Source organism: Palaemon carinicauda, chromosome 1 (assembly GCF_036898095.1).
Source record: "Palaemon carinicauda isolate YSFRI2023 chromosome 1, ASM3689809v2, whole genome shotgun sequence".
NCBI classification, from domain to species: domain Eukaryota; kingdom Metazoa; phylum Arthropoda; class Malacostraca; order Decapoda; family Palaemonidae; genus Palaemon; species Palaemon carinicauda.
The window spans coordinates 66,643,363-66,656,026 of record NC_090725.1 but is presented as its reverse complement, the minus strand read 5'-3'; the positions used below and the strand labels follow the sequence as shown (position 1 = coordinate 66,656,026).

General features: G+C 38.6%; 1 protein-coding gene across 1 annotated transcript in view; it reads left to right on the top strand.

Moving 5' to 3' along the window:
* Nucleotides 1-12,664, top strand: part of LOC137648633 (protein phosphatase PTC7 homolog) — a 399,456-nt gene that overhangs the window by 4,443 nt on the left and 382,349 nt on the right. The gene's annotated exons all lie outside the window — the stretch shown is intronic.

The window sequence follows — 12,664 nt, the reverse complement described above, 5'->3', positions numbered from 1 at the left end:
AGTGTATCTCATGATAGAGAGCTTCGTGACCGTGATTATGGTCACAAGCGTGTAACTGACGAACGCAACCGTGAGCGCGGTCACAACCGTCTCTGACGTGATCATGAGTGTCTAGCTTGCAATCGCGGCCACAAGACTCTCGCGATTGCCATCACGAGCGTCGTTCTTTTGCAATCGTCCCGGTAGCGATGCGGCCACTAGAGCGTGTAACTCATGCTCGTGAGCGATTGGGAGCATCTCGCTCATGATTACGAGAGCGTATTTAAAAGTTGAAGAGACTGGCTTCACAATCATGGTCATGAGCGTCATGCTCGTGACTGTGAACATACAATTCACGCTCATGAACATGAACGTGAGTGTGGCCGCGAGTGTCACCCTCGCTGTTTTGAACATTCTCGAGTTGTAGACACTGACGTGAAACTCAGTCTCACGAGCGTGAGTGCGCTCGTGAGCATGAGCGTATATCACTCGCGATCAAAAGTGACTAGCTCGTGATTGCAAGTGTCCTCAAAGATAAAGCGACTAGAGACACAAATGTGGTCACAAGCGTCGCTCGTGACCGATAGTGTAACTCACGATCGTGAGCGCGAGCATGAGCGTGAGCGCGATTGTGAGCATCCCGCTTGTGAACGTGAGTGAGATCGTGAGCGTGACGCTCGTCATCTTAAGCGATCGCGAGCGTCTCGCTCGTCAGTGTGAGCGCGATCGTGCATTCTCAAAGGTTGAGGCAAGACCAATGTCACAATCGAGGTCACTAACTCGGGCACGATCATGAGCGTGAGCTCTAATTTGAGCGTCTGGTTTACTGTCACAAGCGTCTAGCTCGTGATTGTGACCACAAAACGCTTGTGATCGAGGCCATGAGTGTCGTGAGCTCATGATCGTGAGTATATAACTCACGATTTTGAGCGTGAGCGCTAACGTGCAAAAGTTGTGTAAAGACTCTCTCTTGAAAGGGGAAATCTTACACTTGAAGGCGAACCTCCGAGCAGCACTCTGTTTCCAAACAATGAACTCTATCTCAAAGGAAGGTTAACATAAAGTGTTGCTAGAGAAAAAAGCCAAGACTTAATTCTGAGTTGTCCTCGAAGGGATTTCCTTAACGGGAATCCTGCCGGAGTAATCCCCCAAAGGGGAAACCGAACAGATGTTCTTCTTCAAGAAGAAGAACGTCGAGATCACGATAACCTACAATCTCTCTGGCAATCAATGATCGTCACAGCAGATGCCCTAATGGTTGTCTAACATCTGATTGTCGCGACGACAACCTGGTCGACCAGGAAGACGTGGTGATGAGTCTTACTCCTGCGATCGTTGAGCAGAATAAATTCTGAACTCATTAGATTGTCGCGAATGACATCCTGACCAACCAGGAAGACAAAATGATGATACTTTCCCCTGCAATCGTTAAGGAGAAGGAAGATCCGTCGATTCGGCGATTGTCCTTGATCTCGTAATCCTCAACAGGCGGAAGCTGCATACCCGCTGAAGCATTGCCTGTAGGGAGAGAGAGAAAAATTTGCTGAATGTTGGGAGATGACGAGATCGGCAGAAGGCGAGAAGACTCGTCGTCAGCAGAAGTCAAAAGATGAACAACGGGAGTAGACCTAGTCGACAGCTAAGACGTCAGCCACAGCCACAGTCACCGACTTCACACCCGATGTCGTCATGAAGCGCTGAGGAAAAAATAAATAGACGATTAAAAGTTCCTCCCCTCCGAGGGGGAAGAATAAATCCAACCCGCGAACGGGAAAGGAAAACCCCCAAGTTTAGTCGTCAGTGCAGAGGAATCCCTCCGATAACATACATGGAGAACGAACATCGACATCTGAAACCTCCACATTACCCTGTAATGGAGTGTCATGTATAAACAGAAGTCATATCTGTAAAGAAAGGAATGAGTGTAAAGCAATAGTGGTAAATGGCTAAGCCTTGAAAGGAGAGAGGAGACGTCCGCTCTCCACCAGCCAAAAGTAAAAAGCGACGTGGTTCACTGAACCGCTACCCAGCCACCCCCCACCACCTACCCACAGAAGTGGTTAAATAGGGTTGCCACCTCACACTTAAAATCTAATGGCTGCCTTCCAGCTACCGCTAGAAGTAATATCCAAATAAATAGCGGAAGGTTTGTTAGTAGGGGATCATGACAAATTCTGAGATAATTTGTATTTTTCCCTAACTAATACAAAAATGAAGATATTTATTTGGAAGGCAGCCTTTAGATTTTAAGTGCGAGGGGGCAACCCAACCTAACCACTACAGTGGGTAGGTAATACAGTGGCTGGGGACCGACCACCCAGCCACCTATATCTAGTCACGATTCAGTGAACCATGTCATGTACTGCTTGGAGGAAGAACTTACTGGTGACAGGTGATAGCGGGCCAATTTGCATAAATAGTTACAGGTTTGTATAAGTTAGGGAAAAATACAAATTATATCCGAATTTGTCATTTGTTCCCATACTGAAAAATCTTCCGCTATTTATATGGATGACTCACTCTTAGGAGGGTGGTAACTTCGACTACTGACTTAGTTAATGACCCGGGTTTCTCTAGTACAGTACAGTATTAGAGGGAATCGAGGGAAACCTTGCACTTCGCATATCAATACAAGTGAGTATGATAGCGGCCTGAGCAACTAAAGTAGTTGTGAGAGATATCATAATGTCTAGGTAAGAAAATGCTCCTAGTTAAAATAGGAGCCTTACAAATGAAAAGACGTTTCCCAAGGCTTACCTCGCAGGAGGCGTTGGGGACGTGTATGAGTACAGTATATGCGAAACATACTTGGTTACATAGGGAAGTGGTTATTACCTGTAGAGGTTGAAACCAAATAAATAGCCACAAGTCTGTATTAGTAAAAGAAAACTACAGATTATCTCCGAATGTCATATTTTTACCTTTAGTAACAATAGCTCTATATCTTTGGTATAATTATAGAACAACATGGGACAACATTTTAATAGGGAAAACATAATTTCCAATAGTAAATAGTGGGCTTTCAAGGAATTTGACCTTTGTTTCCACTACAAATAAGCCATTCTACCATTATGAACCCCCCTTTCCGACTTGACACAGGTGGGAACCTGGGACTTTGTGTGCGTGAAAACAGGACAAAATGGGATTATTTAACACTTTTGAGTATTGTAAAAAGCCACGGAACCTAACAAAGCCACCTAACCTAACCTTACAGTAGTTCCCAAGTCACGGACCTAGCTGGGGCCAAGTCCCCTGGGCCCCTCTTCCCAGGTCACAAACTAAAAGTAAATCGCAAATAAATCCTTACCAAAATCGCACTTGGGACACTTTAACTTTTGAGGGATAACACGATGAGCTTTTAAAAAATTATTCAGTACATTAGGAGTACAGTATTGTGAAACTTAGTTATCGCATCGAAATAGCCATAATGGCATCCATTACACTTTGTTACGTCGGACTCCGTAATGCATAACCAACACATAATACAGCTACAAATGAACTGAGGATTTGTCGTAAGAAAACGGGGTGTGTCTCAGAACTGCCTACGTCACATTCTAGCATACATACATGCCCAAATTTTGTAAACTTCATCATATGGTAGGGGAAGGAAGGAGGTGGAATTACTTACAAATGAACGAACAGGAGTAATTCCATTGGTAGAAAGAGAGTGGAAGGATGACGTGCGCAGGAAGTATAGACATCATCGCGCAACAAGTTTTGCTTGAACGCACAAACAGCAGCAGATACGTCCGACTTTTAAAATGTAAACAAAATAATGAAATAAATAATTCAGGGGAAGGGGGGTCCCTATATTTTGTGCAATTTTTCATCCATTTATTATGCGTTCCAGAGAATAATGTACAGTATAGAGAAAAAAAGTTTAGTTTTACCATTGTTTACGGATTCGCCAGTAAAGTTTTCCTACCCTATACCCTCGGTTCTCACTGGGTGGCCCCCATTACCGTAGGATATATTAGGGTAAGTCTTATTAATTATTTATTTGCAAGGGAAATATGTATATATTCCTATTTCTTTATTACTAAAGTTTTTCCAGTGTTGTTCTATAATTATGCCTTATCTTTTTATAGTCTTGTCATAGGCTATGTGTGTACATAAGGCTTTACGTAGTTGTATTTTATGTACTTTTGTTTGTGGTATAAGGTACCGGTATGCTTTAAATAGGAATATTTTATATTAAAGCTTTGATGAGGCATTGTTTATCGTTATATTGTGTTCAGTACATGCTAGCTTACCATTTCCAATGCATTTTAAATCCTTAGAATTATGATAGATGTAATGTATATTATAATATTGTTTGTCACATAGCATATGCTAGGTTTCTATGTTGCCATGATTATAGAATATAGAGTACGGTGTGATACTGCTAACTATGCATAAAATAATTGTTTTGGATATGATTTTAATAGAAATGTCCTAATTACTGGATACTGTCTTAACACATTTGCTGGCTTCATAAATTTATATTCGTATATTGAAAATTTTGTTAATGTACATTATGTTTAATGCTTGCATTGCTGAGCGACACTGGTTTGGTAGGTGAACAGAATCTTGTGTCCTCCGAACATGAGTTGTCCACGTCCATGCAACACAACAATTATATACAGTAGTTATAAACACTGCATAAATCCAGTGGGGTTATAGTTATGGTTTGGGGAGCATGTTTGGGGTCACCTGTTAAATAGTTTGGGAATCACTGCCATAGTACATTATACTTCTTTTGTATCAGATATTTGTTCCTGCGCGAATACAAACCTTGGTCCTTCAGTAGGGTAAGAATTTGGCATAATCTTGAAATGGCTTATGAAGAATTATTAAGGTTCTCGCAACCATCCACCAATAAGTCCTGTTTGCAATAGAAAAAGTGACTTCCGTAATAGTTGGTCCTACATAAGATACTGAATGGCTGTTAAAATGTTAGAGATAGTGCTCTAGTTAAAATTAATGGTGGGTGGTGGGTAAACCCCATCCTTGATTTTACCCACCACCAGTACACACATACTCTTTCTGCCTCTCCAAGCGAAAGACTTTTTGCAAGGGACTGCTCATTAAATATCAGGGGACCTTGTCTGGCCTTTTCAGCTATCTCCAGGACATGGACTATTTTCCACAATTGGTGTCACGGAAGTGGTATTTCTCCTATCATAGCTTGTTTTTGCGGTTTCATTCTTCACAATTTCGCTCGTTTGAAATACAGAGAACCTATTACATAAAAAAAATCATAAATGCGGGTTCACAAGAATTACTCTCGCGGCGCTACGATTTCAAACAGCCCACACTCCTTCTCACTTGGCGCCACTGCTCTCTCCACTCAGTGCAACATCCCAACCCGCGGTCCTTTTCTCCCTGCTCACTTCGCACCACTTCCCTCTCCACTCAGTACAACATCCCATCTCACGCTGACTCGGCCCAGTCTTGCATTCTCTCTCCTTGAATGTGTATCTCTCTCTTCAGTCCTATTTGAGAAGAATCACATTTTCATGCAAGAAAGTAATGTACTATATTTTTATTCAGTAGTACATACATTTACAGTACATTACCCAGTAAATATAAACACTGTACAGGAGTGTGATTCCCTACAATACTGCGCAAGAGATGACACATCAGGAGTTGTGTCATGTTTCAAGACTGCTGCGTAGAACTTTGTACGAACGTGGTTATTGGTCTTTGTTTGAAATATGTACACTTTGTTAATCTTAACTATACTGTACATTACTGTACGTAAATTATTACATGTACTGTACTCTACAATATGTAAATGTAGGCTATGTGTTTGACGAGTTGTCAAATAGTGAGAGTCGTCCGAACGAAAACAGAGAGCATTTACAGTACAGGTAAGTTGTACTGTAGTGATAGTACTGTACAGTATTACAGTAATATACACTACAGTATCAGTGAGTGTAATATAAGATAGGAGTAACAGTGCTTTGTTGTTATAAGTGTCCCAATAACTACTGTAGTGTTACATACTATACTTTACTGTACCGTAGCCTTACCATGTCCAGTACATAGTGTACACGTGCACATGTACTGTATACTTACTGAAATGTACAAAATACTTATACTGTGATAGAAACCAAGTAAAAACAACATTAGGCAGTACTTAGTGTGTTAATTGACCACACGTAGGCAATGGGCAATTAGTTGGTAGGGTTAGGAGTTATCCCACCCTAGGGCAGAAAGTATTCGCTGATTCTAGTTCTTCATGCCTTTCTCTGTTACCTAACCCCTGCAAAGATTGAAGCTTGACTGTACATCCTCGTCACTCTCTTCACAGAGAGAAAGACCTCAAAGTCCCTGCTAGGAAAAGTGACTGCTCTGCCTTGATCAAAATATTGCAATGGAGAAACATAGACCTTCTCCTCGTGAGAGTTGACTTTGCTCAATTGAAACTTCAAGTAGTAGGATGTGACTAAGATCTGACTCTGGATGGTCTTTCAGTTAACCTTGGTGGCAGCAAAGAGAGTTGGCAAGGTTTTGGCATCTCCTATGTCACTAGTCTTCCTGAAGTATGAAAGGTCTCCTTAACATGTTCCTGAGTTCGTGGCCAAGACCCAACAGCCCACAATACTAGGTCCTAGTCCTTCTCCATCTCTTATCAGGTGTCCAGGTGATATCTGGGGGCTAGTTTCTCTGTTATGCTGAGACTCCATGATGATATCTTGTGAGGCTTTTGGGCTTTAGGCCTGAGCTCCAAATATTTTTCATAGCACTAGCAGGATAAAGAGAAAGTTATCTAAGAACACTGTTTCTTTCTAGCTTCATGAAACCATTAGTTGTACTGTACCTATAGCTTAACCAGCGTACACCTCCCAGACCCCTCTGCTGGGACTTCGGGCCCATATTCATGAGTCCAGTGAGTGGCTTACAACTCAGATAATGGCTCACAAATTTAGTGATATCAGGTCCTAATTATTACACACAAAGAACCTTTCAGTGGCTCATGGTATCAGGACTGGAGTCTGCTAAGGCAGATTTCCTTTACCTCCCACTACCTGTGGGAGCATACCCAGTCCTTGGGTACTTCACCTTCATTCCAGTGGTAGCTGCATAATAGATTATGTAGCCAGCCTAGTTCTTTCTAGAGACAAGATGCATCTCGTCTAAAATAGCTGTTTTGGCATGAGCATTGGAGGAAAGGTGGAAGGATCAGCCTTTTACTGTACCTTTATTTCTTTCCCCTTTCTTAAGGTTGCTTTAAGCTGGACCAGACATTGGACACTGGTGAGCTTCATAACCAAGAAATCTTCCTTTTCAAATAAGATTTGTTAAGAAGTAGCTCCTGCCCATCCTTTTAGATGAAGGGGTGATTGGTAAGAATGTATTCATACCCATTTCTTTGATGCGTTTACATTTGGACTTCTTATATTATAGTACAGGGATATAGGTCCTCTTGAGACCTATTACCATTTATGCTTGGTACTGTATGGGCTTAACTTAATGCCTATGACATCATACTGAGATCATTAGAAGGATGCAGGACTCATCACCTCTCCCATACAGGACCAGGTGCTCTGACATTTCCCAGGAAATCTAAACCAGCCAGATTTTGGTTCATAGGAACTTCCTCACCCCCCCCCCCTTCCAAGGAGAATCTCCTATTAAAGGATGATAGATTACATTTGTGTTGGAACTTATAACAATTTTTTAAGTATATAATTTTTATTCTTCCCAACTATTCAAACCTGAGTCCTGTTACACTTACCAATTTTCCTTGTAAATAGGCCAAGATTCTTGGTTTGGTGACTTGGAAATTTTGATTTCATTAACATATTTTTACTAAGTTATGTTCCTTGATCATTAAAGTTACTGATTTGAAATGCTACTTTACTATATTTAGTGCAGTATCAACCAGTTACTTTACTAACGTAAGAAAAAAATTCTATGGAATGACAGATAAGCAAATAGGCTGTATACTGTATACTGTAGTACAATAACGCCAAAAACGTCCAGTCTCATTTCTTAAATTGAGATACTGTTTTGCACTATACCTGTACCAGTAAAATATTGTTAGGACATGATCGTTGTTGACTGGACACCTTATCATTAGAGAGCATGGATGTTTGTAATTATTTGTGAATATAGAGCTACATACTTGTAATTATTTGTGAATATTAAAAAATAGAGCTACATACATGCTAGTTTTGATACCTCTGAACAGTATTGTAGTTGCAAGTTATTATTATTATTGTTATTATTATTATTGTTATTATTATTATTATTATTATTAAAGGGAGGATTTTAACCAGCCCAATGAGTCAAACTCGACTCTTACAGAGCTGGTCCGATTAACATCGGGAAGAAAAAAAAATGTGTATATGAATGTTAGGTAAATGAATGTGGTACATGGTATTAGAATGATATTAGGTTATTGTTATTGTTTTGAATAACACAGGATAAATTGATGGTCTTTAGAATGGCTGGTAAAAGTTTAATGCAGAACCCTCTATTTTTAACTAAAATCAACTTTGGCGGATTTTCTTTCAAACCTATGGAAACCATGAGAAATAATTTATAGTGACTTGCAGAGACTCTGAAATGCAGAACATTGGTTGTGTCTTGTATTTCCATGTCATTTTAGTACTGCACTGTATTGATGTATCTCTGATGCATCTTTTGAAAATCTGGATGTTCAAAGCCCACTTGTCTTTAATTCTGACTAAAATGAGTAGGAACAGCTATCTTATTATTTTTCTTTAGTTATTTTTATAAACTTGAAAATTTCTTTTTTATTTCTTTTCATAAACGTAAATGATTTCGAAACAGTTTCATTTCGCTCGGTAACAACAAAGATTTTTTAAAAAACAAAACTCCCTCCATTTAGTTTAGTATCTTTAGCTCCCTTTATAGATAGTTTTCTTCTATATGACGTGTTTCTTTTTAATAAAAAGATTCAAATTTTGTACAGATACAAAATAAACTGTATAAGCCATTAAGATCGATGGATGAAATGCGTTCATATATAGATATTCATTGTCAGCAGTCACTCTTATTTGCAAAGGTAATTCTTTAATCCTTACTTAAATATATTAAGCTGCAAATGTTTATATTTAACAAGTTAATGACATATCCGAGAGGGAGGGGGGAATAATGTTCACTGTACCCTTTGAACTTCTAAGACAAATAGATTTCCCTGTTGAATTCCAATAATCTAGAAATAATGCTTCAACAACACGCGAAGGAATTCTCCCCCGTACACGCTGGGGAAGGTTGAGGTCATTCTGGGCCTCTTTAGTTCAATAGGAAAACTGTTGAAGTTAGTGGGTTATTCATTGCCCTTCAGATTGATTTGTAGTAAGCGAAGTGGTGTGCGGTCAATATCGTTAATGGGACACCAACCGGGCAGAATTAAAATAGGTCTGTAATGTGTAAAGGTGTGTGGCAGTATCGACGATTGGCCGATGATACCTAGGTGGATCACTCATCCTCCACTGTTCCGACATTAGTATATGCTCTTTTTTTCACTGTCCCGCATTTGTTTTCGTTACCTCCCGCTAACGGTTTTCCGGCTATCGAGTGACGTGAGTCAGCTGGTTTATTTTATGACCCCTTTCTTTCTTGTTATGAACTAGAGGGACAGGTAACTGCACCGTTCGTCATAACAGTCTGCCCGGCGTCGGCTTCATTGCCAAGGATGTTTAGTTTGGTTAGCATTCAAGGTCACTTTATATTCAGCGGTGGCACGGGATTTCATGCAGCCTTTTCTTGCGAGGCCTTAACCCTTGCAGGTTTATTTCTCGTGGAGATATTTGGAGGTTCATCCTTGGGTTCGGTAGTTAAATAAGTGTTAAATTTCCGTCTCTCCCCTTGCTTTTTTTTTTTTTTTAAAGGTATTCTTAGAAGTCTGTTGCCACAAATGTCGTCATGATGTTGGCCACCGTTTTGTGTGCGCCTTTTGTTTGCCGACAGTTGTGTATTCAAGATTTCCTTAAAGAACAGCCAAGGTAAGAGGTACCTTTTTGACCACCCGTTTTAGAAAGGAACTCTTGTTTGATGAGGTGTTGTCTTTCAGTCTTACTCAAAGGAATGTCAGCTTATATTCTCCTGACTTGCTTTTGTTTTGGGTCATGGGATGTGATCATCAAAGTATTTGCCTGTCTTCAGAAGACTCCATATTATTATTATTATTATTATTATTATTATTATTATTATTACTTGCTAAGCTACAACCCTAGTTGGAAAAGCAAGATGCAAGAGAACTCTAACCTAAGACAGTGGAAGACCATGGTACAGAGGCTATGGCACTACCCAAGACTAGAGAACAATGGTTTGATTTTGGAGTGTCTTTCTCCTAGAAGAGCTGCCTACCATAGCTAAAGAGCCTCTTCTACCCTTACCAAGAGGAAAGTAGCCAATGAACAATTACAGCCCAGGAGTTAAACCCTAAAGAGATGAATTGTTTTGTAATCTCAGTGTTGTCAGGTGTATGAGGACAGAGGAGAATATAGAAAGTATAGGAAAAACTATTCGGGGTGTGTGTGTGTGTGTGTGTGTGTGTAAGTGTAAGCAAAGGGAAATGAACCGTAACCATAGAGAAAGATCCAATGTAGTACCATCTGGCCAGTCAAAAGACCCCATAACTATCTAGCGGTAGTATCTAAACGGGTGGCTGGTGCCCTGGCCAACCTACTACTAACCAATGATATTGCCACTAATGTGCAACAAAGGTATTATGTAATGCGAAGATGCAGTTGTACGTTTGTCTCACTTTCGCTGGGTTTACTGTTAATGACAACGTTAATATGAGTATGTGTGCTTTCAAACACACACACACAAACACACACACACACTATATATATATATATATATATATATATATATATATATATATATATATATATATATGTATGTATATATATATGTATATATATATATATATATATATATATATATATATATTATATATGTGTGTGTGTGTTGTATGATTGTATCTTTCATTTTCAATCGTAATTATTTACATCGGAAGTAATTGCAAGGTGACATTTTTTCTGGTTGTTTAACTATCCCTTCGAAAAATTGTGAACAAATTTGCCTTATGTTGTGACTCTTACTGAAATATTTATTAACACTGTCAAAGCAACTTTTCGCTGTTTAAATTTCACAGTGTCAAAGGGTAGATTCTATTTATCATCATCCATTACAGGACAAATGTCTCAGACATGTCCTTCCACTCCCATCTGTTTATTGTCTTTCTATGCCATTCTATACTCGCAAATTTTCTTAGCCCGTCAATCCAACGTCTTCTCATCCTTTCCCTGTTTCATTTGCTATCTCTAGGAACCCACAATGTTATTCTTTTTGTCCATCTGGGTCTCTCATTACGTGTCCTTCCCAAGTCCATTTAATTTTCTTACATGTTGGAATATCCTCTACTTAGGTTTGCTCTTTTCCTGTCTCTCAGGGTTATTCTCATCACTATTCTTTCCATAGCTCGTTGAGTTGTAACGAGCTTATGTTCTAAGGCTTTAGTAAGGCTCCAAGTTTCCGATCCTTTACTTATATAGAAATATGAGGACAATAAAAAAAAAACTCGAAACTTTTCCAGTCTTTCAGTAAATTCACCCGGTCTCTTTAATCGGGAATCCTGGTGACTGACTCGTTGGCCGAGATTTGGAATTTGATTTACTTAATTTCTTTTTTATTTCTTTATTTTATGGGAGCTCCTAATTAAGTGACTATAAGTTTCTAATTCTTAAGTGATTAGCCTATACACTGGGATTTACTTGAATTCTGTAGTTATATTATGGAGAAGTTTTTCTATATTATTATTATTTTCTAAGCTACAACCCTAGTTGGAAGAGCGGAATGCTATAAGCCCAGGGGCCTCAACAGGGAAAATAGCCCAGTGAGGAAAGGAAACAAGGAAAAATAAGATATCTTATGAAAAGTAACACCATTAAAATAAATATTTCCTATATAAACAATAAAAACTTTAACAAAACAAGAGGAAGAGAAACTATATAGAACAGCGTGCCCGAGTGTACCCTCAAGCAAGAGAACTCTAACCCAAGACAGTGGAAGACCATGGTACAGAGGGTATGGCACTACCGAAGACTAGAGAACAATGGTTTGATTTTGGAGTGTCCTTCTCTAAGAAGAGCTGCTTACCATAGCTAAAGAGTCTCTTCTATATTTATGAACTTTACTAATCATATAATATATAGTGTACAAAATTTCTTGGTCAGTGTTGGTTTGCTCTTCTAATTAATGGTGGTCGTAAACAGCAGAAGGAGTCACCAGCGCTCGTAACACTTTTCTTATTCAACTTCTGGCAGGCTTACTTCTCTACTTGTAATAATACTGTGGTTTGTTAATATCATTGTTATTATTATTATGGTGGAGATCGTTCATTCAAATACCCTTATACAGTATATACAATATATGAATTTATATATATATATATATATATATATATATATAAATATATATATATATATATATATATATATATATATATATTTATATCTATATATATAATATATATATATATATATGAATTTATATATATATATATGTATATATATGTATATATATAAATTTATTTATATATATAGTATATAAAATTTTATATATACATATATATGTTTATATAGTATATATATATATAAATTTATATATATATATATACTGTATATACATATATACACACACACACACACATATATAT